Source organism: Sciurus carolinensis, chromosome 8 (genome assembly GCF_902686445.1).
Source record: "Sciurus carolinensis chromosome 8, mSciCar1.2, whole genome shotgun sequence".
Classification (NCBI taxonomy): Eukaryota; Metazoa; Chordata; class Mammalia; order Rodentia; family Sciuridae; genus Sciurus; species Sciurus carolinensis.
In genome coordinates this window covers 118,774,476-118,800,774 of record NC_062220.1, presented here as the reverse complement: position 1 = coordinate 118,800,774, position 26,299 = coordinate 118,774,476, and the positions used below count along the sequence as shown (strand labels likewise).

The window sequence follows — 26,299 nt, the reverse complement described above, 5'->3', positions numbered from 1 at the left end:
TACCCTTTCATCATTCTGATCCCAGAGAGGATACAAAAGAAAATGGACCAGAATTGATATTCAGACTGTTACCTGGAACTCATATGACCCCTGCAACTCTCACAATAAAGCAAGATCCAAATGTCATCGTTAAGGGTTTTTAAACTGATAAAATATCAAAACCACAATCCACCGAAAGTTGATTTAGGCTAAATGGACATATAGTCTGCTGAAAAAAAATATCAATGTAGGATTTTAAATCAATACATCACATCATAATATATAATTAGACATATCCTGTAGAAAATACAAGACCACTAGGCATGCAAAGAACCAGGAAAGTCTCAATTGATTTTAGGATAATGAACAGAGAGTCCACTGACCAAATAGGACAGCCAATATCATAATTAAGACTGTAATGCAAAGATTCTACACCAACCTATAAAAAGATCATAGAAATAATGTCAAAATATCTGCAAATGAGTCCCATCATCTGTTGAGGGATACCTAGGCCGGTTCCATAGTTTGGCTATTGTAAATTGTGCTGCTATGAACCTGGGTATGTTCGTATCATTTGCTATATGATGATTTTAATTCTTTAAGATAAATACTGAGGAGAGGCATAGTTAAACAATATTGTGGTTTCATGTCTAGTCTAATGAGGAAATTCCACACTGATTTCTAAAGTGGATGTACTAGTTTACAATCCCAGTGTAAAAGTGTTCCTTTTACTCCACATCCTCTCCAGCATTTATTATTTGTATTCTTATTGACTGCCATTTTAATTGATGTGAAATGAAATGTCATTGTATTTTTTATCTGCATTTCTCCAATTACTAAAGATTTTGAACACTTTTTTTCATATATTTGTTGATCATTTGCATTTCTTCTTTTGAGAAGTGGATGTTTAAAACATTTTTCCATTTATTCATTGGCTTGTTTTTTTGTAATTTCTTTTTAGTTCTTTATATATTCTAGATACTAATCCTGTGTTGGAAGAGTATCTAACAATGTTTTTCCCCCATTCTGTATGTCTCTTGTCACATTCCAAATTGTTTCCTTCGCTGTGCAGAGGCTTTTAATTTGATTCCATCCCATTTATTAGCACTTGGCATTAATTCCTGAGTTTTAGGGGTCCTGTTGAGAAAGTCATTGCCTATGCATATATTCTTGAGTATTGACCCTATGTGTTCTTTGAGGAGTTTCATAGTTTCTGGTCTAATTCCTAGGTCTTAATTCATTTTGACTTTTGTGCAGGGTGAAAGATAAGCGTCTAGTTTCATTCTCAATCATATGGATAACCAGTTTTCCCAGCACCATTTGTTAAAAATTCTGTCTTTCTCCAGTGTATGTTTTTGGTGCCTTTGTCAGGGACCAAATAAGTGCAGATGTTTGGATCTGTCTCTGTGCATTGTGTTCTGTACCATTGGCCTATGTGTCTGGTTTTATGTCAGTGCCATGTAGTTTATGTTGCTATAGCTCTGTAATATTATTTGAAGTCATGTATTGTGATACCCCCAGGATTGCTTTTTAAGCTTAGAATTGCTGAGGCTATTCTGGGTTTTTCATTTTTCTCAATGGATTTTAGGACTTTTTTTCTAGTTATGTGAGGAATCTCATTGAAATTTTCATGAGAACTGAATTTAATGTGTATATTGCTTTTTGTAGAGTAGATGCCTTTTCCTTTGTCCTCTGACTTCCTCCAGAATGCAATGGTCTTCTGCCTCACCAGGTCCCCCCTGCCTTAGGATTCTCTGTTTGTCCCAGGGCACCTATTCCCAGGGTGCGTATTCTTGTGGCACATGTGGACTTGAGGCTTAGGAAATGTAGCAGTTGAAATCATTCAAATCTGGTAGTAAAACTGAAGGAGAAAAAAAGTGGATCTATGAGAAGATGATAAACTTCACAAAATGGTTCAAAGAAATAACTTGTGTGATGTAGGGTGTGTTCAGGGAGGATTGAGAATGGCTTAGAGGGAGGCAGGGGGTTACTTCCCATTTTGAGTATGTGGGAGAAGTAACTGGGGTCAGGATTGCTCTAAGGGCCCCTCCCAGTGATCTCTCATGAGGGTGTGTCTGTTTGTCAAACAGGATACAGGACCCTTTTCTTCTAAGCTCTTTGTGCATATGGAGACCTACTCAAGTCACAGATGCTCATCTTCCTCAGATAACTTTTCCTCCATCTAGAGAAAGATGCTTAATCCAGTAGTTTTTCTAGAAAGAGTTGGGTTTCGGATACATAGTGATCAGGACTGTCTGTTCTGTGACAGAATGCAAATATAAAAGTTCTCTCATATATGACTGTTCAGCTAGGCATTCTGTAGAGCACAACCATTATGAGCAATTACTTTAATGTCACTGTTCACGCTACATGACAAACATGTGCAAGGGCTTAAAGAGAGATGATGGCCAGGTCAAGGGTAGAATGAGCTAAAAGACAGACTCTGGTTTGGGGTAGAAGGAAAACGTGCTTGGGGTTTGAGATGGGTTCAGGATTGATATGATTTGTGTGTGTGTTTCCAAAAAATTATGAGCTATATTATTTGAGGTGATAATATAAACTATAATGCCTGTACTTATAGATAGTATTTAAATCATAATATGTTGGTGGACTGCTCAGAAGCACTTAGATGGACTTGTGGAACCAGAATCCTTTGTCATTGTCACCTGGATTCACTGTGAATGCCTTCTGGGAAAATTCCAGATGTCTAGGTACTGCCTGAAAGAAGAACCTTATGATTTTCAGACCTCTTTCATTGTACCATGTTATATCAGCCCCACGAACAAATGCAGGGTGCCCATGCTGAAGGAGTCACTTTTTCACTTAAAGTTGTGGACTTTATCTTCACTCAATAATACATGACATAGAAAAATTAAGCATGATTTCCAGCAAAAGACTACAAAATGACCATTGCATAAAATATGATTAATAGCTAGCATAGCTTAACAAATAAATTAAAAATACACACGATAAATTCCCAGATAAATACTGTTGAACCATAACTAATTATGACTGTTCCTTCTACAACAGCAGTAACAAAAATGACAAAATACACACATGAGTTGCAGTTGGAAATCAGTGGTCCCAACCAAGGAAATATAAGGACCATGAATTATCATTGCTCTGATATGCTGAGTTCCTATGGCATTGATCAGTATAATCCTGGTGGATATTTTCACTCAGTACTTCTAATTGCCTCTGTTGGTAGTGATATTTGTCTCTTCGTTAAGGTAATTTATGGGGAAATGCTGGTGGAAATGCTGATATGTTATAGCCTGACAAGAGAAATTAGATCTATTGTTATATAGCACTGTAGGATGAATATGCATAAGGATAATGCTTTGTATTTTAAATGTTTTTATGATTGCATTATAGTCATATATAATAGTAGGTTCACTTAGACATATTTATCTCCATTTTAATCCACAGTACTTTCTCTTCCCTCTTCCTCTCATTCTCCTATACCGCTCTTCTTTCTCTGTTGTTGTTTATAATAAATGTGCATCATTGATGTGAAATCTGAATTTTGTATTCCTCTCAAAGAAGAGGATAAGAAACAGTACATTCCTGTAGAATGGACAAGAACGTTTCATTCCCTCAGGTGTAATAAATCTCCCTTGCCTGTTATAACACAGTCTATTGGACTCTGTGGAAATCCTTGAGTTCTTCCAAAGTCTCTACATGTTTATGGCAATTGGATCAGATGTGCACCAAGTAGAAAGTAAAATGAAAGTTTTGGAGAGACACATTCATTCCAGGGAGTATGAAAAAAAATCAGAAGCTTTTTTCCCAACATATTGCCCAAATATTTAGGGTTTAGTTGTTTGGAAATTCATGAGCTATCTCCAACAAGATAATGAACAAGTTGTTTCATCTGATACTACCCTCCCACAAGAAGAAGCACAAAATTTATATGGCTACTCAGATTTTAGGAAATAGACTACTTCAATGTTGGAGATGTTTCTCCAATTTATATAAGAGGAGCTGTGAAAGTTGAGAAATGGGCGTTTATTCCAGGATAGGGAGGTTCTGCAGCATGTTCCATAGCGGAACCAGTTGCCTTCCTGAGTGGACAATCATATCTAGTAGCTGCGATAATAGGGAAATTGGTGATGAGACTAGAAGCCTTGTGTTTAGGTCAAGCCCCCAATATAGACCATTTGATTATGGACTTGGGTAGGAATTACACAACTTTTGAAAAATAGCTCCTGGTGCCTCTCAGATCCTGAAATATATAGGACAACATCAAATATGAAGAGACCATACATTCAGAACTGAAAGATCCACCAGTCATGAGGTCAGTAGGGTCAGCTGCAAATATCATGAGGTAGATGTTGTGTGTCAAATGCGGCAGGCACAGGCTGAGGTCCCAGCCCTACTGAGCAGGTGGTCCATACTCCACATCTCCATCCTACATCAGCACCTGTGTCTTAGTCATCACTCGTGTGCAGGTAATGATGGGGCTTCCCGTACCAGGTTACTCGAAAATAAAAGGTTACTGTAAAGTCCTTGTCATAATCCAGCACATACACACAACACATAACGATGAAATGAATGCACTCTAATATTCAGTAACCATATTATTGGCTTCTAGATAAAAATAAAGAGACTTGTATCAGTTTTTATATAATGTATATTATCTATCTCAACATAAGAAAATTAGTGTCATTGCTTTGGGAACAGGAGAAAATTTTTTATGATATTTCTACACCATTTTCTCATACTATATGTTTGAAATAACATATGCATTTTAAATTTATGTATACACAGTTGGGTCAAAAAAGTGTTCTCAGAATTATTTGATCTGTATTTATTTCGTTAAATTTAGAGATGATTAAGTAAATTTTCATGTCCACCTTGTCCAATGCGTGCTTAAAATTTCCAGTCACAAAATGTTTATGAAAATATCATTCATCTAATATTTGCAGCTACTTTAGCAAACTTGGTCCACATAGTCTAGATTTGATTTGACTTTGGTGGAAAGTAATATTATTTTTTTTTTTTTTTTTTTTTTTTTTTTACGTTTACATAGGGTAATGATGTTTATTATATTTTTCCCCTCCCCCCCACCCCTCCCACCCCTCCCACCCCTCCCACCCCTCTTTTCCCTCTACACAGTCCTTCTTTCCTTCATTCTTACTGCTCTCCTTAGCCTAACTCTAAACCTAACCCTAAACCTAATGCTAGCCCCTCCCACCCCCCATTATATGTCCTCATCCGCTTATCAGCGAGATCATTTGTCCTTTAGTTTTTTGAGATTGGCTTATCTCACTTAGCATGATATTCTCCAATTTCGACCATTTGCCTACAAATGCCATAATTTTATCATTCTTCATTGCGGAGTAATATTCCATTGTATAAATATGCCACAGTTTCTTTATCCATTCATCAACTGAAGGGCATCTAGGTTGGTTCCACAATCTGGCTATGGTGAATTGAGCAGCAATGAACATTGATGTGGCTGTATCTCTGTAGTATGCTGATTTTAAGTCCTTTGGGTATAGGCCAAGGAGTGGGATAGCTGGGTCAAATGGTGTTTCCATTCCAAGCTTTCTGAGGAATCTCCACACTACTTTCCAGAGTGGTTGCACTAATTTGCAACCCCACCAGCAATGTATGAGTGTTCCTTTTTCACCACATCCTCGCCAACACCTATTGTTGCTTGTATTCTTGATAATCGCCATTCTAATTGGGGTGAGATGAAATCTTAGGGTGGTTTTGATTTGCATTTCCCTTATTACTAGGGATGTTGAACATTTTTTCATATATCTGGTGATTACTTGTACATCTTCTTCTGTGAAGTGTCTGTTCATTTCCTTAGCCCATTTGTTGATTGGATTATTTGTATTCTTCGTGTAGTGTTTTTTGAGTTCTTTATAGATTCTGGAAATTAGCGCTCTATCTGAGGTATGGTTGGCAAAGATATTCTCCCACTCTGTAGGCTCTCTCTTCACATTTCTGATAGTTTCCTTTGCTGAGAGAAAGCTTTTTAGTTTGAATCTATCCCAGTTGTTTATTCTTGCTTTTATTTCTTGTGCTATGGGAGTCCTGTTAAGGAAATCTGATCCTGAGCCAACAAGTTGAAGATTTGGACCTACTTTTTCTTCTATAAGATGCAGGGTCTCTGGTCTGATTCCGAGGTCCTTGATCCATTTTGAGTTGAGTTTTGTGTAGGGTGAGAGATAGGGGTTTAGTTTCATTCTATTGCATATAGTTTTCCAGTTTTCCCAGCACCATTTGTTGAAGAGGCTATCTTTTCTCCATTGCATATTGTTGGAACCTTTGTCTAGTATGAGAAAATTGTATTTATTTGGGTTTGTGTCCATGTCCTCTATTCTGTACCATTGATCTACCTGTCTATTTTGGTACCAATACCATGCCGTTTTTGTTACTATTGCTTTGTAGTAGAGTTGAAGATCTGGTATTGCAATACCCCCTGCTTCGCTCTTGCTACTGAGGATTGCTTTAGCTATTCTAGGTTTTTTATTCTTCCAGATGAATTTCATAATTGCTTGCTCTATTTCTGCGAGGTACATCATTGGGATTTTAATTGGAATTGCATTGAATCTGTATAGAACTTTAGGTAGTATAGCCATTTTGACGATATTAATTCTGCCTATCCAGGAACATGGGAGATCTTTCCATCTTCTAAGGTTTTCTTGAATTTCTTTCTTTAGTGTTCTGTAGTTCTCATTGTAGAGGTCTTTCACCTCTTTTGTGAGATTGATTCCCAAGTATTTTATTTTTTTCGATGCTATTGTGAATGGGGTAGTTTTCCTAATTTCTCTTTCTGAAGATTCATCACTTATGTATAAAAATGCATTGGATTTATGAGCATTGATCTTGTAACCTGCTACTTTACTGAATTCACTTATGAGTTCTAAAAGTTTTCTGGTGGAATTTCCAGGTTCCTCTAAATATATAATCATGTCATCAGCGAACAGGGATAGTTTGAGTTCTTCTTTTCCTATTCGTATCCCTTTAATTTCTTTGGTTTGTCTGATTGCTCTGGCTAGAGTCTCAAGGACGATGTTGAATAGAAGCGGTGAAAGAGGGCATCCCTGCCTTGTTCCAGTTTTTAGGGGGAACGCTTTCAGTTTTTCACCATTTAGAATGATATTAGCCATGGGCTTAGCGTAGATGGCCTTTATAATGTTTAGGAATGTTCCCATTACCCCAATTTTTTCTAGTGTTTTGAGCATGAAGGGATGCTGTATTTTATCAAATGCTTTTTCTGCATCTATTGAAATAATCATGTGATTCTTAACTTTAAGTCTGTTGATATGGTGAATGACATTTATTGATTTCCGAATGTTGAACCAACCTTGCATCCCTGGGATAAAACCCACTTGATCGTGGTGCACTATCTTTTTAATATATATTTGTATGCGATTTGCTAAAATTTTGTTGAGAATTTTTGCATCGATGTTCATTAAGGATATTGGTCTGAAATTTTCTTTCCTTGATGTGTCTCTGTCTGGTTTAGGTATCAGGGTGATATTGGCTTCATAGAACGAGTTTGGGAGGGTTCCCTCCTCTTCTATTTCATGGAATAGTTTGAGGAGTATTGGAATGAGCTCTTCTTTAAAGGTTTTATAGAACTCGGCTGAGAACCCATCTGGTCCTGGACTTTTCTTTGTTGGTAGGCTTTTGATGACCTCTTCTATTTCATTGCTTGAAATTGGTTTATTTAAGTTGTGTATGTCCTCCTCGTTCAGTTTAGGTAGTTCATATGTCTCTAGAAATTTGTTGATGTCTTCAAGGTTTTCTGTTTTTTTGGAGTATAGATTTTCGAAATAGCTTCTAATTATGTTTTGTATTTCACTCGTGTCTGTTGTGATGTTTCCTTGTTCATTCCGAATTTTAGTAATTTGAGTTTTCTCCCTCTTTCTCTTTGTTAGTGTGGCTAAGGGTTTATCAATTTTATTTATTTTTTCAAAGAACCAACTATTTATTTTATTAATTTTTCCGATTGTTTCTTTTGTTTCGATTTCGTTGATTTCGGCTCTGATTTTAACTATTTCCTGTCTTCTACTACTTTTGGTATTGGTCTGCTCTTCTTTTTCTAGTGCTTTGAGCTGTAGTGTTAACTCGTTTATTTGTTGATCTCTACTTCTTTTTTTGAATGCACCCCATGAAATAAATCTTCCTCTAAGTACTGCTTTCATAGTGTCCCAGAGATTTTGATATGATGTGTCTTTGTTCTCGTTTACTTCTAAGAATTTTTTTATTTCCCTCCTGATGTCTTCTGTTATCCATTCATCATATAATAGTGTATTATTTAGTCTCCAGGTATTGGAGAAGTTTCTGTTTTTTATTCTGTCATTTATTTCTAATTTCAATCCATTATGATCTGATAGAGTACAAGGTAGTATCTCTATCTTCTTGTATTTACTAACAGTAGCTTTGTGGCATAAAATATGGTCTATTTTAGAGAAGGATCCATGTGCTGCTGAGAAGAAAGTGTATTCATTCTTTGTTGGATGGTATATTCTATATATGTCCGTTAAGTCTAAATTGCTGATTATGTTGTTGAGATCTATAGTTTCTTTATTCAATTTTTGTTTGGACGATCTATCCAGTGGTGAGAGAGGTGTGTTAAAATCGCCTAGTATTATTGTGTTGTGGTCTATTTGATTTCTGGAATTGAGAAGGATTTGTTTGACGTACGTGGGTGAGCCAATGTTCGGGGCATAGATATTTATGATTGTTATGTCTTACTGATTTATGCTTCCCTTAAGCAGCATGTAATGTCCTTCTTTATCCCTTCTGACTAGTTTTGGTTTGAAGTCCACATTATCTGAGATGAGGATGGATACTCCAGCTTTTTTGCTGTGTCCGTGTGCATGGTATGTTTTTCCCCATCCTTTCACCTTTAGTCTATGGGTGTCTCTTTCTATGAGATGTGTCTCTTGCAGGCAGCATATTGTTGGATTTTTCTTTTTAATCCAATCTGCCAGTCTGTGTCTTTTGATTGATGAATTCAGGCCATTAACACTCAGGGTTATTATTGTGATATGATTTGTATTCCCAGTCAATTGACTCATATTTGTTTTTGACATGATTTGGTTTCTCCTTTATTTGGCTATTCCTTTAGGCTAGCGCCTCCTGTTGCTGATTTGCATCGTTGTTTTTCATCTCTTCCTCATGGAATATTTTGCTGAGAATGTTCTGTAATGCTGGCTTTCTTTTTGTAAATTCCTTTAGCTTTTGTTTATCATGGAAGGATCTTATTTCATCGTCAAATTTGAAGGTAAGTTTTGCTGGGTATAAGATTCTTGGTTGGCATCCATTTTCTTTCAGGGCTTGGTATATGTTGTTCCAGGCCCTTCTAGCTTTTAGGGTCTGGATTGAAAAATCTGCTGATATTCTTATTGGTTTCCCTCTGAATGTAATTTGATTCTTTTCTCTCGCGGCCTTTAAAATTCTGTCTTTATTTTGTATGTTAGGTATTTTCATAATAATGTGCCTTGGTGTGGGTCTGTTGTAATTTTGTATGTTTGGAGTTCTATAAGCCTCTTGTACTTGGTTCTCCATTTCGTTCTTCAGATTTGGGAAATTTTCTGTTATTATTTCATTGAATAGATTGTTCATTCCTTTGGTTTGTTTCTCTAAGCCTTCCTCAATCCCAATAATTCTCAAATTTGGCCTTTTCATGATATCCCATAGTTCTTGGAGATTCTGTTCATGATTTCTTACCATCTTCTCTGTTTGTTCCACTTTGTTTTCAAGGTTAAATATTTTGTCTTCAATGTCTGAGGTTCTGTCTTCCAGGTGTTCTATCCTATTGGTTATGCTTTCTATGGAGTTTTTAACTTGGTTTATTGTTTCCTTCATTTCAAGGATTTCAGTTTGGTTTTTTTTCAGTATCTCTAACTCTTTATTGAAATGATCTCTTGCTTCCCGTATTTGGTCTTTTAACTGTTGATTGGTGCGATCATTTAATGCCTGCATTTGCTCTTTCATCTCCTCCTTCAATGCCTGCATTTGCTCTTTCATCTCCTCATTAGCTTCCCTGATCGTTTTAATTACGTACATTCTGAACTCCCTTTCTGACATTTCTTCTGCTCTGCTGTCATTGGGTTTTATTGATGTAGTATCTAGGTTTGTTTGGGACATTTTCTTCCCTTGTTTTCTCATAATGGTCAGTTGTCAATGGGACCCTGAGATATTGCAGTTTTCCACTATTGGCTTATAGTGTCCCACTAGATTTCCAGTGTATCACCTCCCAGCCTTCAGTAGCCTGATGTCTTGGAGGAATCTGATAAAGCAGCTCATTCGAAGAATACTGCCCCTAGCCCCCTACTGGTTCCACGTTTTGGAACTGGCTGTGTGCGGAAATGCTCTCACTGTGGGCCTGCACCGTGCAGCTGGCCGTGTTGGAAGAGCCCACTGCCGGAGTGTGGAAGACTACCTTGGGAAGACTCAAGCTGCCCTGCCCGGCTCTGCTAAGCCACCTCTATCTGGGCCTGCCACCCGGGCTGAGCTTTACCCAGTGGGCAGACTCACCCGTGGCTCCACTTCAGTCCGAGTCTCTCAATGCCTCCCCTTCTTAACTCCTGGGTTCTGGAGCGACCGGGGGTGCAGTCTCCCTCTAGGCCGCCATCTTGGATCGCCCCGTGAAGAGAGCCTGCAGCCGGAGTGGGCAGTGCCGCCTGAAGAGGTCTCCGGCTGCCCTGCCCTTATCCCTGAGGCTGACTGCAGATCGAGGCTCTCCGCTGGTTCTTTGCAGGAGTACACTGCACTGCAGGGGCTCCGGGACTCGGAGCGTGCTCTGTTCAGACAGGCTCTCACTAGCGGGCCAGTTCCGTTCCGAGAACCTGGAGAAGCTGGCTGTGTGGGCGGGGCCCACCGCCGGAGTGCGGAGGACTGCCTGTGGATGACTCTAGCTGCCCTGCCCGGCTCCGATAAGCCACCTCTATCTGGGCCTGCCACCCGGGCCGAGCTTTACCCAGTGGGCAGACTCACCCGTGGCTCCACTTCAGTCCGAGTCTCTCAATGCCTCCCCTTCTTAACTCCTGGGTTCTGGAGCGACCGGGGGTGCAGTCTCCCTCTAGGCCGCCATCTTGGATCCGAAAGTAATATTATTTTAAAAATTATTTGTTAAGGAGTCTTGCATGAAATCTAGTATTGACCTGTTATATATTTTATCAACTAAATCTCTAAAACTAAAATATCTAAATCTAAAAACCTGTTTTTCAGTATAAGATTTAAAGACAATTTTAGCCATTTTGTGATACAAGTGAACAATCTAATAATACATCATTTACCCTTGCATTCTTTGAAATATAATCTGATAATACTAATGATTGTATCATATTTAGGGTGTGAGTCAATGTTTTAATATGTGGGAAATGCTGGTTGGATCTTCCTCCAATTACCATTCTTATTCTTATTCCATATTGTTAGTGTAGCAAAGGACCAGGAAATAGATGAAGAGGAAAGATAAGGAAGCATAGGAAAATACTTGGATTGGGGTCATTTGACTTTGGCAAAATATCTTGTGGCATGTTTTGATAAGTTCAAACTGGCATGCACACATATACACACTTGCACACACTCACATGTGCAAAAGTGCAGGGATGACTTCAATGTGTGTACAGGTTAGAAAAGGGTCCTAATGCTGTGGTTAGTGGGCTTTATGTTGCAAGGACCTGGTCTTGGTTCTCAAAGACATTCCCAGAATGTGTACAAACAGAACTAGAATCAACTTCCCTGTCTTGTCCCCAATATATGATGAGTGTGATGTCTTCTCTAGTCACATTGCTAGACTCAATGCTGTCTGTGACAACCTGATTCTAGGAGGAGGTACCAGAAGAAGCATACACATGAGAGAAGATACATATTCCTCTCCCCATTTTTCTCCAGAGGATGTAATGGGGGCTATTTGACTTGGGTGACCTATGCTGAGGGTTGCTGAGTCAGCTTGTAGGAGGCCATGGAACCTTCAAGAAGAAAAGGAGAGGTGGGGAATATAATGTAACTAAGAGATTCACTGCCTGAATGCTATTGATGAGCTCCAAGGATTCTCTGGGCCCTCAGAGCATCCCCTCCAGTTCTGTTGTCCATAACTCAGCTGGAGGCTGGAACTTCAACTTTGAGCAAAATGACCCTCTTTGCTGTTAGCTGGAGTCCTTCAGTGAGAACACCATGGATATTTCACACTCGCAGCTCCTACTCTGGCTGAAGGATCCTAGTGTCCTGTACACCACAGGCAGAGCCATGCTAAGAGTTGCCACAGAGTCAGAGCAGCTCTGGTACCAGAGCCCTGGGCAAGATAAATTTGTGGAAACCCAGGGACAGCTCCTGTGCAATAAGTAAGGATTGTGAGGAGGAGGAAATCCAGACCATGGGGCAGGTGGACCTCACATTGTTTGCTGGGGGCCAGGTTGGGTTGTTTCCTCCCAAGCCTCTATTTTCCCCTTGCAGGAAAGACCTGCCCCTTATGCAAGCCTGCCTGAGCTCACAGCTGCTATTCATGGAGTTTTTTGTTTCCAGAACTTGGCTCAACCACAGGAATTCAAAAAGGGGAGGGGCAAGCCTGCCACCTCAGCCTCAGCCATGGGGTGCTCCTTCACACTTGCTGCCTCATCATCACTCTGTTAAGCAAGTGACTGAAACACATGCAGGTGAGGAGGACACCTGCAGCACTGCGGGGTTCTGTGGTCAGAGCTGATGGCGTGTGCTTCCACAGAAATGGGATCTTGATAGTAATAGGTATAATAGTGTTCTGAAATAATAGCACATGCAAAAGCGTGTAACCATCAGAAGCTAGGTGTCTGTCTTTTTAGAGAAAAGTCTGAGTGACAGAGCTGAGGTTTAACTTGTGGAGAGAAATGGGGAGTGCCCAGCATCCTTGGAACTAGTAGATGGGCAGCCAACCTGGGTATTGTTAAATCTAAACCTTCAGAAGTAATGAAGGATGTTTGAAGGTAGTTCCCTCATGCCAATTTCAACTCCCATTTCTAGACCTGATACAGAATATATATACTACAAAGCAAGGTTCCGTGCCATGTATTAAACATGGCCAACTATGCCACTGGTTGAGTTTGTGAAATTGTACTTGGCACAGCAATGCCCACTCCTTTAAGTTCATCATTGCTGCTGTCCCTCTACAAGGACAGGGTCTAGTGTTTAGGGCACAGAATGAACAATTGGAAACCACTAAACTATTTCCTACTTGTACCATTAGGCAGTTGATAAATTCTGATTATTCCCTATCAAATACCCAGTGCTACTGCAGAATAGTAGATGGAAATATTGCATGTTGTGTTAGGAAGCAGTATACAATGTGCCATGTATCAATACTTTAGACTCAAGGTTGAAGTTGATTGTTATATCCATTTATTTTATTGGTCTTCCCCATAACAGTTGAATGGATCATAGGAGATAAAATTATATTTCTACATATCTGGACAGGAAGTCCCATCATTGCCCATTTTTGCCCTATCTATGAACAGTGTTAGAGCAGAATAACATGTGTTCAGGTTTATGGTATGAAACATTGATGTGGTAGTTTAGTTTTTTATTCTTCTCACAGAAGAGGATCAGAAACTATTTGCATTCACATGGAATAGAGAAAGACATATGTCTACATTTTGTGTTCTTAGATGCATTACTTTACTCTTCCCTGTCATAACTCAGTCTGTGGGAGCTTGGAAGTATGGAAATCCAGGAAAACTTTATAGGACTGTATGTTGTCATGCAAACTGTCTTAAAATGCTCATGAGTGGCAAGTATATTGAACGGTTTGGAAAGACACAGGCATCGTAGGATGTTTTTCTGCCATATATGCCTAAATATTTAGTATCATGTTGTCTGAATTGTTTTGAGTCATCTTCCACAAAATAATTAATGTTTTCATCTTACACTCCCCACATAGAATAAAAGAAGCACCAAACTTATAGGGCCACTCTGGTTTCTGGAAGTATAAAATTGGGATGTTGCTCCAATTTATGAGGAACAGTGAAAGCTGGTAAATGGATGTTTTCCAGTGTGATGAGACATGGTGGCATATGACACAGTGGTGCCAGTGGCTCAGCTGTATGGACAATCTTAACCCATGGATCTATGACAATAGAGGAATTGGTGAGATAAGACAAAATCTTGTCTTTAAGTCAAGTCCCCCAGGATAATCTAATATTCTAGTTCATTGTTATTTCATTCCCCTTTGTGATCAAGTGTCATCTATCATAATGTGTGTTTGAATTAGGTAAATTTATTTCTCAATATTTAAGTTACAGAATACCAAAGATGGAGATAATTGAACATACTTGAAGATGAAAAGTATCTTGTATTCTCTTATAGTGAAAAGGTTAGTTTCTTCTTTTGGTTTGGTTGTTTGTTGGATAATGTTATCATATTAGGTGTAGTGTTGTCATAATTATTTTTATTTGTTGAGTTTGTGATCATGGGGATATGTGACATTTTTAGTTCCAAGTGTATTTCCCAGAATTGATCATGTGTATATGTCTGGTTGAGGTAGTAGGAAGAATGATGTTTGTTATCTGATGTATGGAGGTTAGAAGTGAAGCCCTTCAATCTCATAACTCATACATGTATTTGAGTATCTGTTCAGTCACTGTATAGACATGAGTGCTCTGGTTGTCCACTTGTCCCTGGTTTTATCTCCAGCATGTGTCTAATGCTCTGACTCTTTCTGAACCTGGAATACTTAGGATATTAGGTTCCAATTTATTTTACAAAAATGTAAGTAACAACTGGTTCTTGACGGCATATTTGAACATTTATAGTGGACATCTGTCAGGAGAGAGTAGATTTCTGAATATTGGATGACCTCCATGGTCCCTGTTTTAGTCAACTTTTGTTTTGCTGTGACCAAAAGTCCCTACAAGAATAATTTTGAAGAGAAAAATTTTCTTTTGAGTAATGCATTCAGAGGTCTCACTTCAAAGGTGACCAGCTTCACTGCTTTGAGCTGGAGGTGACTCAGAACATCATAGCAGAAGGACACAAAGGAGGAAAGAATCTCAAGTCATGGCAATCAGGAAGAGAGAGAACCTCACCCACCAGGGACAAAATATAAACCCCAGAGGCATGCCCCCAGTGACTACCTAATCCAGTCACAGCCTGCCTGCCTACAGTTACCATCCATATCAGTGGATTAAACCACTGATTGGTCCATACCTTATAACCTAATGATTTTGCCTCTGAACATTCTTGCATTTTCTAATATATGAGCTTTTGTGGGACACCACATATCAAAACCATAATAGTCCCTGAATACCCATGTTGGGGAAACCTGCTGCTATTCACTCATCAGGTGTCCTCTTGCAGTCTCTGAGAGGGACAGTGAGGCTTGGGCTGTCTTGAGCAGAGAGGGATGCAGCGTTGGACAGAATGACAGTGATCCCATGAGATGGCAGCTGAAGACAGCGTTCCTCCAGAGAGCTCTGGAGATGGAGACCCTTCAGAGCATCCTAAAACCTGGGTTCATGGCCTCAGGTAGTCATTTAACTGAACCTTTCTGAGAAGGATGTAAAGCTGGGAAGCATTTTTCTTCATTCAACAGCACTTACCAGTGAGGGGACCTCTGAGTTGTGAGAAATCTGACTGTGGATGGGTGGATCTCTTCTCAACAGGAGATCAAGGCCAATCACACTGTTCCAACTATACTCATCTTCTCTGTTCAGGATTCCAGGCTGTCTTGACAACTTGGAGATTCGGGAACTGAGAAGAACTGAACAGCTGAAGGGACTAGAGTTCTGGAATTCTGGGGCCATGGAGCAGCCCAGTCGCCATGGTATAGAAATCTAAGGACTATGACCATGAAGTGATGTCTGTGTTCCATACATTATCCCTTTGCTTCCTCACCCCCTGGCTCAGAAATCACCATGCTATCTGTCTTAAGGGCCATAAAACCACCCTCAACCTACCTAGTGTGGAACCTAGTTAGAGGGCTACGAAGAAAGGGCAGCCTAGGGATCTCAGATCAGGGTGAGCTGAATCAGACCTTTGTGGCCTTGTCTCCAGTCCTCCTGTAAAGGGCTTTGTGTCTCACTTCCATGTATATCTATGTCACTGCAGGGTAAGTACTATCACTATTCCATGAGAAAAAGTAATAGCCTCATCCTTGACCTGAGTTCTGTCGATGATCTTGGTGGCCATTGTCCCTGAACTTGACTCAGAGAATATCTCTGGGATTCCTGAGGGTTGCTCACTATCTTTGTATATTACATGTACAGGATTCTTGCCTAGATTCTGCTGGTACCAGGATGTATATTGTTTTGGCTGTACATCTCCAGAGCAGGTGATTGGGTCTGTATGTCCCAGGGTTACTGAAACTGAAGGTGACTGAGTCAGCTCTTAGGAGAACACAGAGTCTGCAAAAGAAGGGAAGAGATAGACCCTGAGGATGAAGGACCCATACCATGGGAACCCACTGAACTGTATGTCCCAGGTGAGCTTAGAATTTGGGACAGGTCCAGCTCATGATCCTATGGTATCCCACAGGTAGAGGCTGGGTCCAGGATCAACAGATCATTTGAGCAGAGAAACAGAATTGGGAGCTGTTGCTCCCTGACGAGCAACAAGGTCCGGTGTATCTCCTCAGGGCCCTTCTGAGGAGAATACAGGGCCGAGAAGGATGATGAGTGTCGGCGACAATGGAAACCCACCAGAGCTGGGAGGTCTGTCAGTGCACGAAGCACAGCAGGAACTCGTTTATTGAGGGAGTTACACAGCTTTTATGTAGGGTGGGGTCTAGGTGGGAACCAATTAGCTTAAAGGTCAGCAAGGCACAGGGAATTCATGAGGGAGAGAGTCCAATAGGACTAAATGGCAAGCACAAGCTGATCACATTCACGGAACTGCTGCTAACCAATCCCAGACAGTAGGGGGTGGAGATGAGCAGGCCAATCAGGGAGTTGCAGGTTAAGAACACATTTTTTCAGATTCCGGGGGAGAGTGGAAGTACAAAGAAGTCTGGGTAAACTGTTGGTGGATCAGGCAGTGCCACATATGAGGAAGAGATTGTCACGAGGGTGCAGCAGCCATTAGGGTGCATCCCCTACAGGGAGCAGGAGAGGTATCCAGGAAATGGTGGAGACACACCAGAACTATGTCCTGACATGCCAAGGTCAGTTCCCCAAGCCCTCTCTTATTACATTTTTTAAAAAAATAATTATTTTATTTTATTTGTTCTAATTAGTTGTACATGACAGTAGAATGCATCTATACATGTTGATAAATCATATGTAAATAGAGTGTAATCTCTCTTTTTTATGATCATACAAATTGCAGGATCACAACAGTCATGCAGTCATACATGGACATGAGGTAATAATGTCTGTTTCACTCTATCATACTCTCCCCCATACTCCTTCCCTTCCCTTCACTTCCCTCTACCTAATAGAAAGTAACTCTATTTTTTTTCTATCCCTCCCTTATTATGAATTACCTTACACATATCAGAAAAAAAAATTTGGACTTTTTTGGGGGATTTGACTTATTTCACTTAGCATGATATTCTCTATCGCCATCTGTATACCAGAAAATGCCAGAATTTCATTCTTCTTTAAGGCTGAGTAATATTCCTTCATATAGATATACCACTTTTTCTTTATCCATTCATCTTTTGAAGGGCATTTTGTTTAGTTCCATAGTTTAGCAATTGTGAATTGAGCTGCTATAAACATTGATGTAGCTGTGTCACTGTAGTATTTTGACTTTAAGTTGTTTTGGTATGAACTGAGGAGTGGGATAACTGGGTCGAATGGTTGTTCCATTCCACGTTTTCTGAGGAATCTCCATACTACTTTCCATAATGGTCGCACCAATTTGCATTCCCACCAGCAATGTATGAGTGAACCTTCTCCCCCACATACTGACCAACATTTATTGTTGCTTGTATTCTTGATAATTGCCATTCTGATTGGAGTGAGAGAAAATCTTAAGAGTAGTTTTGGTTTGCATATCTCTAAATACTAGAGATGTTGAACATTTTTTCATATATTTGTTGATTGATTGTGTATCTTCTTCTGTGAAGAGTTTGTTCAGTTCCTTAGCCCATTTACTGATTGGGTTACTTGGTTTTTGGTGTTAAGTGTTTTAAGATCTTTATATATCCTGGAGATTAATGTTTTATCTGAGGTGCATGTGGTAAAGATTTTCCCCTAATCTGTAGACTCTCTCTTCACATTATTGATTTTTTCTTTTGCTGCAAAGAAGCTTTTTAGTTTGAGTCCACTTCATTTATTGATTCTTGATTTAACTTCTTGTACTTTAGGGGTCTTGTTAAGAAAGTCAGGTCCTGGGCTTGGGATATAGCTCAGTTGGTAGAGTGCTTGCCTGTCAAGCACAAGGCCCTGGGTTCAATCCCCAGCACTGGAAAAAAAAAAAGTCAGGTCCTAGATTAAAATGGTGAAGATTTGGGTAAGTTTTTTATCCACTATGGGTTGAGTTTTGTGCATGGTGCGAGGTAATAGTTTAATTTCGTTTTGTTACATGTGACTTTCCATTTCGTTACATGTGGCTTTCCATTTTGTTACATGTGGCTTTCCATTTTTCTCAGCACCATTTGTTTAATAAGCTATCTTTTTTCCAGTGAATGTTTTTGACACGTTTGTCTAGTATGAGATATCTGTATTTATGTGGGTTTGTTTCTGTGTCTCCTATTCTGTACCATTGGTCTACATGTCTGTTTTGGTGCCAATACCATGCTGTTTTTATTACTATAGCTCTGTAGTAGTTTGAGGTCTGGTATTGTGATGCCTCCTGCTTCATTTTCTTGCTAAGAATTGTTTTGGCTATTCTGGTCTCTTATTTTTCCAAATGAATTTCATGATTGCATTCCCTAATTCTATGAAGAATGTCTTTGAGATTTTAATAGGAATTTCATTAAATTTGTATAACACTTTTGGTAGTGTGGTCATTTTGACAATATCAATTCTGTCTATCCAGGAGCATGGGAGATCTTTCCACTTCTAAGGTCTTCTTCAATTTCTTTTTTTAGTGTTCTATAGTTTTCATTGTAGAGGTTTTCACCTCTTTTGTTAGATTGATTCTCATGCATTTTTTTTGAGGTGATTGTGAATGGGGTAGTGTTCTTTATTTCACTTTCAGTGGATTCAGTATTGATGTATAGGAATGTGTTTCATTTATGGGTATTGATGCTATTAGCCTCATAAAAGGAGTTTGGAAGGGTTCCCTCCTTTTCTATTTCATGAAATAATTTGAGGAGTATTGGTGTTAATTCTTCTCTGAAGATCTTGTAGAACTTAGTTGAGAATCCATCTGGTCCTGGGCTTTCCTTAGTTGGTAGACTTTTAATGACAGTATCTATTTCATTACTTGAAATAGTTTTGTTGAAATCATGTATGTCCTCCTGACTCAGTTTAGGTATGTCATATATCTCTAAAATTTTGTCAATGATTTCAATATTTTCTATTTTGTTGGAATATAAATTGTCATAATAGTTTCTAATTATCTTCTGTATTTCAGTTGTGTCCACTGTGATATTTCCTTTTTCATTAAGCATTTTAGTAATTTGGGTTTTTCCTCTTTTGGTCTTTGTTAGTTTGGCTAAGGGTTTATCAATTTTATTGATATTTTCAGAAAACCAACTTTTTGTTTTATCAATTATTTCAATGATTTTTTGGTTTAAATTTCATTGATTTCAGCTCTGATTTTAATTATTTCCTGTCTTCTACGCTTTTTGGTGCTAAATTGCTCTTGTTTCCCTAGGTCTTTGAGATGTAATATTAGGTCATTTATTTGTTGACGTTTTATCTTTTTATTACTTTTTATTTTTACAGACTGCATTTTGATACATTGTACACAAATGAGGTACATCTTTCATTTCTCTGGTTGTGCATGATGTAGATTTATACCATTTGTGTAATCATACATGTACATAGGGTAATGATGTCTGTCTCATCCCACCATTTTTCATACTCCTGCCCCCTCCTCCCTCTGATTTCCTTCTATGTAAAATTCCTCCATTCCTCTCTCCCCCCATCCCCCACCCCCATTATACATCATCATTTACTTCTCAGGGAAAACATTCAGTCTTTGGTTTTTTGGGATTGGCTTATTTCACGTAGCATGATATTCTCCAATTCCATTCATTTATCTGCAGATGCCATAATATTATTCTTCTTTATGGCTGATTAATATTCCACTGTGTATATATACCACATTTTCTTTATCCATTCATCTGTTGAAGGGCATCTAGGTTAGTTCCACCATCTAGTTATCGTGAATCCAGCTGCTATAAACGTTGATGTGGCTGCAGCAATGTAGTATGCAAATTTTAAGTCCTTTGGGTATAAACCCAGGAGTGGAATAACTGGGTCAAAATGTGGGTCGATTCCAAGTTTTCTGATGATTCTCCACACTGCTTTCCAGAGTGGCTGCACCAATTTTCAACTCCACCAGCAATGTAAACGTGTGCCTTTTCTCAACATCCATGCCAACATCTATTATTGTTTGTGTTTTGATAATAGCCATTCTAATGTATGAACTCAGTGCAATGAATTTCATAGTGTCCCAGAGAATTTGGTATGTTATATAGGTATTTTCACATACCTCTAAGTATTTTTTAATTTCATCCTTGATTTCTTCTACTATCCCTTCATCATTCAATAGTGTATTATTATTTCATCTCCATGTGTTAGAGTACTTCTATTTTTTTATTTCATCATTGATTTCTAATTTTAGTCCATTATAATCTGATAGAATGCAGGGTATTATCTCCATATTTTTATTTAGTAAGAGTTGCTTTGTGGCATAAGATAGGGTATATTTTAGAGAAGGATCCGTGTGCTGCTGAGAAAGAAGTGTATTTGCTCATTGATGGATGAAATATTCTATATATGTCTGTTAAATCAAATTATTGATTGTATTATTTAGTTCTATGGTTTCTTTATTTAGGTTTTGTTTAGAAGATCTGTTCAGTAGTGAGAGAGGTGTGTTAAAGTCACCCAGTATTATTGTGTTTTGGTCTATTTGATTCTTAAATTTAAAGAGGGTTTGTTTGATGTACATAGATGCTCCATTGTTTGGGGCACAAATATTCACAGTCATTATGTCTTGCTGATGTAGATAATTCCCTTCAGTAAAGTGAAGTGACCTCCTTTGTCCCTTCTGATTAACTTTGGCTTCATGTCCACTTTATCTGATGAGGATGCAAATCCCTGTTTGTTTCTGCAATCTGTATGAGTGATGTGTTTTTTCCCATCGTTTCACCTTCAGTCTATGGATGACTTTGCCTATGAGGTTTGTCTCTTGGAGACACATATTGTTGGGTCTTGTTTTTTAATCCAATCTGCAAATCTATGTATTTTGATTGATGAGTTTAGGCCATTAATATTCAAGGTTATTACTTAGATTTGAAGTGCATTCCCAGGCATTTTGGTGTATTTCTGGCTTTTAATTTGATTTAGTTTCTTCTTTGACTATTCTTTTAGTGTGGTTTCTCTCTTTGCTTCTTTTTACTATGTTTTTTTTCACTTCATCCTCATAGAATATTTTGTTGTGAGTGTTCTGTAGTGCAGTCTTTCTAATTGTTAATTTTTAAAATTCTTTTGTTTGTCATGGAAGGTTTTTATTTTATCTTCAAATTTGAAATTTAATTTTGCTGGATATAAAATTCTTGGCATCGATTTTCTCTCAGAGCTTGAAATATATCGTTCCTTGACCTCCCAGGTTTGAGGGTCTGGGTTGAGAAATCAACTGAGTTCCAAATTCATTTTCCCCCATGTGTCATTTCCTTCTTTTTCTTTCACAGCTTTTAAGATTTTATCTCTGTTCTGTACTTTAGTCATTTTCATTATAATGTGTCTTGGTGTGGGTCTGCTGTAAGTTTGTACATTTGGGGTCCTGTAAGCTTCCTGTATTTTATTTTCTATTTTATTCTTTAGTTTTGGGAATTTTTCTGACATTATGCCATTGAAAAGATTGTGCATTCCTTTGATTTGTGTCTCTCCTCCTTATTCTATCCCAATAACTCTTAAATTTGGTCTTTTCATTTTATATCATAATTCTTGGAATTTCTGTTCATGGATTCTTATCATCTTCTCTGCATGGTCACCTTTATTTTCAAAATTAAATATTTTGTGTTCATTGTCTGAGGTTCTGTCTTCCAAATGGTCTAGCCTATTGGTGATATTTTCTATTGAATTTATAATTTGATTTATTTATTCTTTCATTTCAAGAATTTATGCTTGGTTATTCTTCACAATCTCTAACTCTTCATTGAAGTGACTTTATACTTCCTGTTTTTTCTCTTTGATTTCTCCCTTTATATCATCATTTAGTTTGCAGATCATATTAAGCATGTACATTCTAAACTCCTTCTTGGACATTTCTTCTATTGTATTGTCAGTGGTTTCTCTCATTGGGGCATCTTGGTTTGTTTGTGGCATTTTGTTCCCTTGGTTTTTCATGTTGCTTGTGTATTTTCCTATCTACATTATGGATCTGATGCAGTACAGATTCTACCCTGTAGACCTATATTGTCCCTGAAGATTTCCTGTATCCCACCACTAAGAGGGAGACCAATATCAACAACTCCCAGTGAAAACAATATACAGCCTCAAATCTAATAACTCCCAGCAAGTTGACCACTGCACTCTTGCTATAAATCACAATGATGAGTTCAATCACTGTCCACAATAAAAACAGAAAATTTGCCAAACAGATTAACAATCCCAAATGGTGGTCAAAGAAAGAACAGAAACAATGCAGAACATGGTGTTCATGAGGGAAGAAGAGAGAAGCCAGAAGCAAAAATCCACAGGAAGAATGGAAGAGGAACCAACAGAGATTGGATGTTAGGTGGAGAAAAGGTAGAAAGGGAATCTAGGAAGACTGACAAGGGAGAGGAAGAATACATATAAAGAAAAATAAAAATTTAAGAATATACAGCAGAACTGTAAAACACCATGGATATACCACCATCCTCAACAAACTGATACACAAATAAAAAAAAAAAACACCTGGCTCCAAATGTGGTGGAGAGAGATGTCAGAGAATAAAAATTAAAAATAAAATAATCTCAGTGGAAAATTGAACAATTGTAACTGCTAGGATTCAAATAGTTCTCAGCCCTGTCTCTGACTTCCCATAAGACTTCCTGGCCCACAGTGGCCCTGGGAGTCCCAGTCACTCTCTCACCAATCTGGGCCTCAGATGTCCTGGTTTTGGCCTCATTGCAGTCCCAAGATCTCAATGCCACTGGGATTTGGAGAGAGACCACCAGGGATGAGCAATTCTGACAGACAGTAACCAGATGGCAACAATCCCCACTCCCAGGAGGAAGACTCCCATTGCAGTCAGATTTGTAGGCACCACAACACTGAACCTCCAGGTCCTGGTCAGTGTCCCCAGACAGGGGCATCTGCGCCCCAAGATAGCATTGGCAGTAAACCTTCTGGCACCTCAAACAAACCCCAGGCTCTGCCCAGTGTCTCAAAATGGATGTGGCCCCGTGCAAGCAAACCTGGAATCTCCATGCCAGCGGACTTCTTGGCAGTGGTGGAAGTGATAGTATCAGGAGTTGGTGGCAGCAAGCAGGGGTCAGAAGCTGCAGTCACCGGTGACATTGGCATCAGGTGGGGGGACTATGGCAGCATCAGGGTCAGCATCAGCTGTGGCTGCAGCTGCAGTGACACCCAGAGAGAAGACCTACTGGTGACCTCCAGGGAGTGGTAGCAGCTTTGGTGACAGGGGTGTTGGTGACAGCAGTGTAGATGGCAGCTGCACCAGAAAAACCTCTGGAAAACCTCCGGGCGTCCCAGGGCAGCAGACCTCCAGGCAACTGCAACAGCATCCACAGCAGCAGCAGCACCTGGAGAAAAGTAAGGGGCTTTATCCTCCTTGATCCCAGGCTCCCCCCATTGTCCTGGTGGCCTCCATATGACAGCCACTCTTCATGGCAAAGTCAGAATTAGAAGTTCCCCTTTCACCCTCAGATACCAAGGATTCACTTTCCCAGGTCAATCTCGAAGAAGGAGGAGGAGGGAGAAAAAGGGGAAAAGGAAATTAAATGAGAAGAAAAAGCACAATTTATGGCTCAAGCACTTGTCTTCTGGAATTTTTGTTCACATTAACAACAGCCAAATCCTTGGGCAAAGGTGATAATGTTGGGAGTTGCCTAGGAGGTGATAAGGAATGATTTTTGATTGCAGTAAATGGAACTTTCTAGTAATGATAGACTATATTTGGGATTTCGAATGTCCCCCAAAGACCCATGTGGCAAAGGCTTGCTTGCCAGGCTATTGGAGTTGGTGGAGCCTTCTGAACATGGGCCCTGGTGGGAGAAAGCCAGGTCACTGGGAGTGTGTGCTTGGGCCGCCAAACCCTTTCTGTCTCTCTTTGCCTCCTGGTGGCTGTGAGGTAAACAGGCTTCCTCCACCACATTTTCCCACAGTGATGCACTGTGCCAGCACAGGCCAAAGCAATAGGACTGAGTGAGCTCTTGAAACCTCTGAAGCCATGAGCCAAAATAAACCCTTCCTCCTTGTAAATTGTTTATCTTAGACATTTTGTTACAGCAATGGAAAGCTAACGCATAATGCTTGAAAGAAAATTTGTTTATTCCAAAACTAGTCTTCATTGGTAAGTTTGCTTTTTAAAGTTTCATAGTCTTTTGATGATTCACTAAACTCTCCAGAGAACCTGTGCTCATTATTACTCTCTCCATGATACATATGAACCGAAGGGTCAGGAAGCACACACTGGGGACAGATCTTTTCTCTTATTAACAATGTAGGTTGATCTGATTAATTTTTAAATGCTTTTAGTAATGGTACCAACACCTTAGACTTCATGAAATTCTCTGGATCACCTAGAATAGGTATCATGACTCTAGTTTACAGATGAGGAAATCAGGACTCAAATATATAAATGTAACTTTTCCAAATCTCAGCTTGATGGTGAGTGTCAGGGTCAAAAAATGGAACCAAGTTTGCCTGACGCTCTAAACAATGTACTCATGATAATCCATTTTTTGTTCAGGTCCAGGTTGTCATTGCTGCTGCTGCTGTTATGCTTGCTCGTACATAGCATTACTCCTCCAATGACTATTTTGTTGAAGCGAATCCAGAACACACTGAAGCCTCACTCCATTATGGAGCCCTCATCCAGACCTTCCCTGATGGACCATGCCTCTCAGGCTCTCAGCTTGCTCTCCTGCCAGCCAGGCACTGGCTTCTGCTCCTGTAGGCTTCTAAGGCAATGTTTTAGGGGAAGCCTCTGGGAGCATGCTGGGAATGACAGGCCACTGAAGTGTGCCCACAGGTTCTCCTGGTCATCCCCAGCTCCTTCTTTGGCGTCACCACCAGTTAAGAAAGTCAGGCAGGAAGAGAAGGTAAGGAAGGACCTCTGAATCCCAGGGCCCTGAGATGCCCTCATGGAGAAGAGCTCCACCACTGAAAGCAGTTCTTAGCAATTACTGAAAGCAACTTAAAGTCTGAATACACTGAATTTTAAAGAAAAAGAAACCAATGAAAATGACACTTTTATGAAAAATATATGAGGATGCCTTTAGTAATTGTAGATCAGTGTGGCTATGTCTATTTACTGGCCATTAATTTATATCAATTATTAATCAAGTCCTGTGATGCTGTGTGCTTACGACCACTTAGGACCGGGTGCTGAAATGTGTTCTTTAAAGGGACAGATTATAGATTCCACTTCAAGAGTTTTTTTCTCCTATGATTGACATGGAATGAATGAATCATCATTTAAGATAAAAATCAAGCTGATCCTTAAAATGAGTTATTTTCCGCAGCTTTCACCCCCTGAAGTTATGGTGCGAGTTTTCACAATGTTTTTGTCATTAGATTCTCTGACCCCATAAAGGATGCTATTCTTAAGAAAAATCTTGATGAGCAAAAATGATGGACAAGAATTGTCCTGACTTAGACAAACTGCCAATTAAATGGGCGCTCTGGCCACGTCCATCAATATAAGATGAACTTTCCCAGGCTTCTACATGACATCTGGTCGCAAAAATAGGTGTGAGGTGGGGGCCCTCAGCCCCATCACAATATTAAAACTCAAAACTCAGACCTGGTTGATGATAGTTAACTTCCTAGTATCTTGCTCTTGTTACTTTTGTGCTCTTTCCTGTTCTTGAGTCTTTAATGATCAAAAAAAGAAAGTGATTGCTCTATATTGAATAGAAACTTCCTGAGTTTCAGGGAAGAATTAAGAAAAACATGATAGAGATGATGCCAAGATATCATTAATGGCATGTGCACCATCAGAGGCATTCGTATGACCTCAAGACAAGCTGACTGCCTGGGTTACTAAGGAGACAGGATACTCCCCACCCAACAGCAGGCCCAACCACCTA

General features: G+C 39.3%; 3 protein-coding genes, 1 non-coding gene and 2 pseudogenes across 12 annotated transcripts in view; 3 read left to right on the top strand and 3 right to left on the bottom strand.

Moving 5' to 3' along the window:
- The window catches only part of LOC124991706 (immunoglobulin lambda-1 light chain-like), a 1,192,366-nt gene that overhangs the window by 678,891 nt on the left and 487,176 nt on the right, over positions 1-26,299 (bottom strand). The window lies entirely within an intron of this gene.
- Positions 1-26,299, bottom strand: part of LOC124991707 (immunoglobulin lambda-1 light chain-like) — a 1,154,667-nt gene that overhangs the window by 683,350 nt on the left and 445,018 nt on the right. The window lies entirely within an intron of this gene.
- Positions 1-26,299, bottom strand: part of LOC124991709 (immunoglobulin lambda-1 light chain-like) — a 981,515-nt gene that overhangs the window by 687,865 nt on the left and 267,351 nt on the right. The window lies entirely within an intron of this gene.
- Positions 1-26,299, top strand: part of LOC124990491 (zinc finger protein 264-like) — a 264,954-nt pseudogene that overhangs the window by 88,280 nt on the left and 150,375 nt on the right.
- Positions 18,249-18,331, top strand: Trnad-guc (transfer RNA aspartic acid (anticodon GUC)). The gene has a single exon. It is a non-coding gene; the product is annotated as a tRNA-Asp (tRNA).
- Positions 23,691-26,299, top strand: part of LOC124990498 (Holliday junction recognition protein-like) — a 35,992-nt pseudogene continuing 33,383 nt past the window's right edge.